We start from the raw sequence: 7,722 nt of genomic DNA, 5'->3' as shown, positions 1-7,722 counted from the left end.
TTAACTGTACAGACTGCAGCTCTGTTGTTAGTCATTAGCACTAAAACATAACTAACATGATAGTTAGAATTTGTTACTAACCCTCACCTATTCTGTTTCCCTTCTCGGTACTCAAATGTGGCACTTGGTGCCACGGCCCAGCTGCCAAGTTATTTTGCCTGCCTAAGGTAAAGTCATCCCTGATGGAGGATCGCAGCAATTGTGGGGTAGAGGGGTCCTTTCATCGGATTGGCTGGCCCAGCGCTGACTCAACTGTGGAATGGCTGATTGGGGGAGGCAGCTTGATGGCCAAGGTCTCCAGGACTCTAAACAAATCCAAATCATATTATGGGATATCATCTACTGTTAACTGCGGTGGGTTGGCGCCCTGCCTGGGATTGGCTCCCTGCCTTGCGCCCCGTATTGGCTGGGATTGGCTCCAGCAGACCCCCGTGACCCTGTGTTCGGATTCAGCGGGTTGGAAAATGGATGGTTGGATCTACTGTTAAATTCTGCTCCGTACTTGTAAAATTATTTTTACACTGTATTGAGGATTTGCTCTGTTCTGTGTATTGTATTGTATTGACCCCCTTCTTTTTGACACCCACTGCACGCCCAACCTACCTGGAAAAAGGTCTCTTTTTGAACTGCCTTTCCCATTTTTTCCCTACAAGGGTTTTTTTTGGGAGTTTTTTGTTGTCTTCATAGACAGCAAAGGCTGGGAGGCTGTCAAGAGGCAGGGCCTGTTAAGCCCATTTCGGCATGTCTTGTGTGATTTTGGGCTACACAAAAATAAATTGTATCAACACACAGCACGTCAGGGATGCAGACTGCTGAATATGTGACCCTGGGGAGATGGGGGGATTTATGTGGTATTTTTCTTTTTTTGGAGTTTTTTTTAGCACATTGTGTGGAATGATTATTTAAATATGTTTGGCAATTTTTGTCACTATATTATGGATGATAAGGAGGGGATTATTTCAAATGTGTTTTTTGGTTTTATCACTAGTTTATGGTGTTTGTGTTTCTTGTACACCACTATCACTTTGGGATTTCATTTAGCCTGTGTCATGTGCTCCGGATTGGGGCTAATTGGAATGCAGGACTTTTACTTTAAAGGATCGACCATCAGTAGTTTGAGGAGGGGGATTCTGGTTTGAACTTGGGGGTGTGCGCGCAGAGAGCTGTAGGAGATTACTTTACGCTGGATAAGTGCTGCATGTGCGTTTCTCTAAACTGACAGAATCCAGGACGGATGGTACGACCAGCACGAAGGAGGGAGGTGCAGCGAGCCAGTGAGACAAGAGATCGAGGAATCATCAATTGACTTCATGCTGTCAGGGTTCTGACATAGTCGAGGCCCGGAAGATGTGAGTACCTTCAATGTGGTCTTTATCTGCGGTGATTTAGCCTCTGATCGTAACTTCTTGTGTTCAGTCAACTCAATTAGAGTGGAGAGTCCTGTCTGGTACTGTGTGTGTGTGTGTGTTGGTTTAGGAGCTAATGGAGCAGCGTGGGAAGCCGAGCTGAGACAAGCTCAGGTGGAGTAACCCTGATGGATGCAGGATCGAACTGAATGAGCCTTTAACTTCCAGGGTTTTAGGCACAGATGCGATGGCAATGGACAGAGACAGGAACTCTCAAGTATCTGTACAAGCGCTGCATCGGACATTGATCTATTCTGTTTACATGTTGGTGATGATTGTGTTTTTATTTGTTTATTTTTTTATTAAAATTGTAATTTTTAAAAAAGATGTGGTGGTTGCTCATCCTCATATATAAAAGAAGCTGTGCTTAGCAGTACTTTGGAGTTTTGCTAATTTTGGGTCCCAGTTCCCTTCCCTTACTGGTGGCGTAGTCGGTTAGTCAATTCTTGGGTATTGAGTGGGGTGGAGCTCAGGGGAGTTGGGCATTTAGGCGCCCCCTGCCAGTGAAAAAAAAGACAATATATAGTGCCCCCCCACATCCTTACAAATATCATTCTTGGTGGTGGTGTGCAATGACAACAGTTATGAACAGGTTCGTGCAATATCCTACGTTTTAATGTTTTCCTCCTTTTACTACTTTAAATATTATTACCACCTCTGTGATGAAACCTTTTCATCATTATAAGAAAACTACAAAATGTCATCATGATTTCCAAGGTAACCACAAAGTGCTGTCATCCATCAAAACCCCAAAATGGTAGTTGTTTTGTGATGTAGCAGCACTGGTGCCTTCTGTACAATCTGTTCATGTTCCTTCACTTGCTTTTACACTGAAATCACAAGCAGGCTGAAATGAAAAGAAAGCCATCAGTGGACAGTGAAGCCAATGGTGAATGACAAGTGAGCAATAATCAAGTGAGACTTTAGAAACTGCATTCAGTTGAAGGTAGGAAGGACCTGTGAGCTGTCCAGCTGTGATCTCTGAGGGGCTCTCCAGTTTTCTGATGGCGGAGATGACTTAAAACTGCAGCTGCCTGCAACGGCTCACTCTACAAACGGGCTGCACTTCTGAGCTTTGCTCATTTGGCTCAGTTCACAAGATTTTAACTATTGATATTGACTAGCTTTGTAGCACATGGAGACACAATCTTGGGCGCTCCTTATTCTCAAGTTTGCCTTCTAGTCTCCAGTGCCTGATTTATTCAGAATGTTCACCCCTTACTAGGAGTTGGTGTAGGATGCCTCGTAAATCCTTCTCATGTTCTACTGTGAGGTAGGAGACATTCCTCTCCTATTCAGACTTTCTGTGTAATTAGTAGGAGTAATTCTGAGGTGCTTGATAAATTCAGGTTTGGATTTAGGAGAAAGAGTTGAAGTAAATTTAGATTAGGGGTCGCCAAGTCTGGTCCTGGAGGACCACCATGGCTGCAGGTTTTCATTCTAATACATTTTTTAATGAGTGCCCTTTTTGTGCTGTAACTTCTTGTGAATTCATTTCAATTTCAACTCCCCTGAATTTCTTCATCGTTCCTCTGAATTGCTTCATTTCTTTCCTTAAATGGCACCCAAACAGAAATGAAATGTGAAGTGAGTGAGCCAACAGAAGACAAACTAAGTCAGGACCTCAAATTCCAACCAATTTCACTCCAACCAGCTGCTTAATGAGGTGCCAATTCTTCTCGTTTTATTAAACCCGTTCTTTAATTTCTTGGCTTTGTTGCTGCTCTCGTGGTGCATTAGCAGACATTTCTGAAATTGTTGATTTTATCTTTTATAAGAGCACAGTTCAAATGTTTTGGGGACCTGAGCAGATCGACATTCCTGAGACCTTCACCTTTCTTTATTTTCAGATATTGTGAGATGGACACCAGTTGTTTTGGCTCATTTTGTATCTCATTATTGTTTGGCTGCTAATTAAGGAAAAAGAAACAGTTAAGGGGTCTGAGTCTTCAAGAGCAAGTCAATTAAAATTAATTCAAAAGACGTTAATTACCAGCAAAAACAGGTCACTCATTAAGAAAAGGGTTCAAATGAAAACCTGCAGCCGTGGTGGTCCTCCAGGACTGGAGTTGGGGACCCCTGAATTAGATAAAATGGAAGAGGGCAAGAGAGAGATGGCCTTCACATGCCCGGAGCATACACCTCAGCTGCAAGTAGGAAGCAGAAGGGCCAGGAAGCTTTGGTCAGACACAAAGGAACATTTCAAGCCCATCACTCATTTATAGAGAATCCAGGAGGAGACAAGGCACCCTCCAATAGTCAGGCCAGAGCTGTGACATAAAGGAGTGTGCAAGCTGCCCTTTGATGTGACATCTGCATAATGTACCCTCACTCCTTGACCACTCTACTGCCATAACCATAATAATGGTGAAAAACAGACCCATTTTGCAAATCAACTTTCATTTTGAAAGGATCAGTTGCCCTTGAACATGTTCTAACTTTAGTCCATGGCTCTCCATAAAATGCTATTACCCTCGTGATCAGTTCCTCTGGTACCATGTCATCACTTGGGGGTAGCAGCTCTCCTGGTATCTCATCACCTGCCTTGTCCAAATCCACCAATGCTGTCCTGCTAGAACTCTCTCCTTCTTTTGACCTGCCGCCTCCTAATAAACAGGGGCTCTCTCTTGCTTGCTATCTTTTAGTGTCTTTGTAATCAATAGTTTGTATTAATTTTCTTAGGTTTTCAATTACGCAGATCAGAATTGGCACTGAAAGATAATAATGCTGGGTTGTTTCCACTGCTTGAAAATTTCTGTTTTGTAATGACTGTATAAATGTGTCTGCATCTGGAACAGATTTATAAAAATTAACACTAAAAGAATGCAGAGTTTGCTTGAGGAGAATTTATTTTGCTTTTGCCGCCTAGTTTATAAAAACACCTCATGTAAACGGTCATACACCTGTTGGCCAGATTCATGTCAAGGTCACATTTAATATTGAAGGTAGTAGCGGAAATGGATGGATGACCGGATTGTTTTTCCAACTGTAGCACATGTGCATCTACTCTTAACTTTATAATCCATTAATGGACACAGCGCTGAGGCCTAATGTTGTTTCTACCCTGTGACAATGGATCTGAGCTTCTGATGTGCTTTCGGCATGCAAAAATGGATAACAATAATTCTTTATATTTATATGGTGCTTTTCACACTCACTTTGAAGTGGGGAGCCACTTCCACCACCACTAATGTGCAGCATCCACCTGGATGATGCGACGACAGCCATTTTTGCGCCAGTACACTCACCACGCATTAGCTGTTAGGTTGAGAAGGGGTGAGAGATAGTTAGCCAATTAGAGATAGGGGATGATTAGGGGGTCAGAATGATTAGGTTGTGGTGGGCAATTTAGCCAGGACATCAGTAAACACCCTGCTCTTTATGAAGGATGCTCAGGGATCTTTAATGAGCACAGAGAGTCAGGACCTCAGTTTTACCTCTCATTCTAAGGATGGCACCATTTTTATAGCATAGTATCTCCGTCACTGCACTCAGTGACGTGTGGGGAGGTTCATGGCTGGTGAGGCACTGACTCCTTCAGAGTCACATTTACAAATATATGAATCTCTTATTCACAACTGGCAGCATGCACATTGACTACTGGTTATGTTTCATATCTTATCAGCATTCTTTACACACACATACAGTAGGTAAGGTTCATATCTGGCTAAGAAAGAACGTTGCATTTATAGCGGCCAGGCAGAGCGCATTTGCTCTGCACCCTCCATGTGTTCTGAATTTGCCGTTGCAATTCCACAATTCATACTCACTCAATCCAAACGTAAGTATAAAAAAAAACATGGATTTAAATTCTGAGCTTAATTGAAATATTTAGCTGTTTTTAAAAACTTTTAATTCCGATGCTTTAATCAATTTTAATACAGACTGTTCAACAAGAGCATAGCAAGAATATTTTATTTAAGGTCAAATTTTTGTTTTTAAATATTGGATTCCCATTTTTTATAGAATTGAAAACCATTTATGGTCTTACCTTTATTTGTAAATAAAGTCCATGCGCCTATCCTTCTCCATGAAAATCTCTGTCACTCTCTTATAAAAGTGCTCATTTTCCTTTACTTTTAAAAATCTTAATCTTAAAAATAAACGGACCGCTGCAGTGCACTTGACTTTCTGATATCACTAACTTATTGGCACCCAGAGCCTCTGCATAGAAGAACAGCAGCAACAAGCACCTGTTGGGCTCACATCCGCCCCCTTCAGTGCGGCACGGTACTGTCTACCTCACCTTGTGACTTTTCACTGCGGTGTTATGTCCGATCAGCAAGACTTCCTGCTTTGCACCATGTGTTGGCTGGGATTGGCTCCAGTAGACCCCTGTGACTCTGTGTTAGGATATAGTGGTTTGGAAAATGACTGACTGACTGACATTCATTAAAGATATTAGCCAGACTGTGGAAAGTCAGGGTGTATAATAAACGCGTCTGCAAACATTAGATTGGTGACATACAGAGAGACGGCAACAGGCACGCGCCAATTGCATGCATCAACCCCGTGTGTGAGGGAGAGTGCAGTCCGAGGTGAGGTGAGGCTCGTCGGTGCTGCATCTCACGTTTCTCCCCTGTATTTGAACAGGAAATGCACCAATTCAGCGATTTTGACTATAAAAATGATCAAAATTATTGTAATCATATAGAAAACAAATTTATAGCACAGACCAGTGGACACATTTATTTTATGTTATTATTTTTAGTTTTTTTTTTAACTTTTCCTGATGACAGATGATGCTCTGCCTCATCTGACTGCACTACAGCACTGGAGGCCTCATTCAGATCACATGGTAAGCACTCCCTGCTGGCCTGACCAACACCTCTTCCAGCACACATCCAAGCTTTTCTTAGATGGTCTCCCATCCCACTACTGACCGGGTCCAAACATGTGTAGCTTGAGGTGGATGTCACTTCTGAAGCACAGGTGGTGTGGTATGTAACTTGGTCCATATGGACAGGAGATCAACCATGTTAACAAAAGTAAAACACTTCCACAATTAACCAGACCAGTCATTAGTGTCATGTGTACAGAGTGCAGTGAAATTCTTACTCATGTATTTTTTAAAATTATCTCAGAAAACACCATTCATTTTTACATACTTATTTTGCACCTGTGCTGCAGCAAGTTAGTCAAACAAAGCTGACACATACAGTGCCCTCTATGATGTTCGGGACAAAGACGCATTTCTTGTTGATTTACGCCTCTGCTCCACAGTTTAAAATTACAAATCAAACAATTCAGACATGACTAAAGTGCACATTGCAGACTTTCATTTAAGGGTATTTGCATAATTTTTGGTCACACTATATAGAAAAGACAACACTTTTTCTGTATGATCCCCACATTTCAGGGCACCATAATGTTTGGGACATGGCCATGGCAGGTCTATTAATGCAGTCATATTTAGGACTTCAGTTGCATATCCCTTGCATGCAATAACTGCTTGAAGTTTGCGACTCACTGACATCTCCAGGTGCTGAGGATCTTCTCTGGTGATGCTCTGCAAAGCCTCTAATGCAGCCATTTTCAGCTCCTGCTTATTTTGGGGGCTTGTCCCCTTCAATTTACTCTTCAGCATATGGAAGGCCTGCTCAATTTGATTTAAATCAGGTTAGACAGTTACTGGTTATGAAATTGACTTGTTACAAAAACACTGGACAGATAGCAGATACCAAAGAGGTCAGGTCAGATCAAGTTGGGGAGTATGCACTGGTACAGCACGTTGCCGTACCCACCACACGATGAAACAGCTCGGGATCCTGGTTGGCAACTCCGCAGACAGACACATGGTTCAGTCCCACCCGCTGGAAATGACCCTCTATCTGCCGCAGCCAGGTGTTACGTGGGCGACCCCTTGGCCTGGTCTAGCCACTCGGATCCCTAGCAATGAGGATCTTACGAGCTGGATCACCCTCGGGGAATGGCGCCATATGGCCGTACTGCCATAACTGATGCTTCCTCACAATGCAGGCAATGTGCCTCATTTAGTACTCCATGAACAACCACTCATTCAACACAAAGTCAAACCAGTGGTACCCAATGATTCTCCGAAGTGACATACAGTAGAACCTCTGGTCACGAACGTTTCCGAACACGTACAAATCGGGTTAAGATCAAAATGTTTGCCAAAATTTTGCATCTGTTCATGACCACACACTCTGGTGGTGAACAAAAACACTGGCGGCCAGTTTCCCTACACACCAATGACTTGCCATTCTCCGTTTCCCATTTTCTTTTGTTTGCATATACAGGGCCTAACAAAGCAGCTGATGTTGCAAAATGGAGTTATAATGTTATAATGTTAACC

Source organism: Erpetoichthys calabaricus, chromosome 3 (assembly GCF_900747795.2).
Source record: "Erpetoichthys calabaricus chromosome 3, fErpCal1.3, whole genome shotgun sequence".
Taxonomy (NCBI): domain Eukaryota; kingdom Metazoa; phylum Chordata; class Cladistia; order Polypteriformes; family Polypteridae; genus Erpetoichthys; species Erpetoichthys calabaricus.
The sequence above is the reverse complement of the archived record's forward strand: the minus strand, read 5'-3'. Positions refer to the sequence as shown.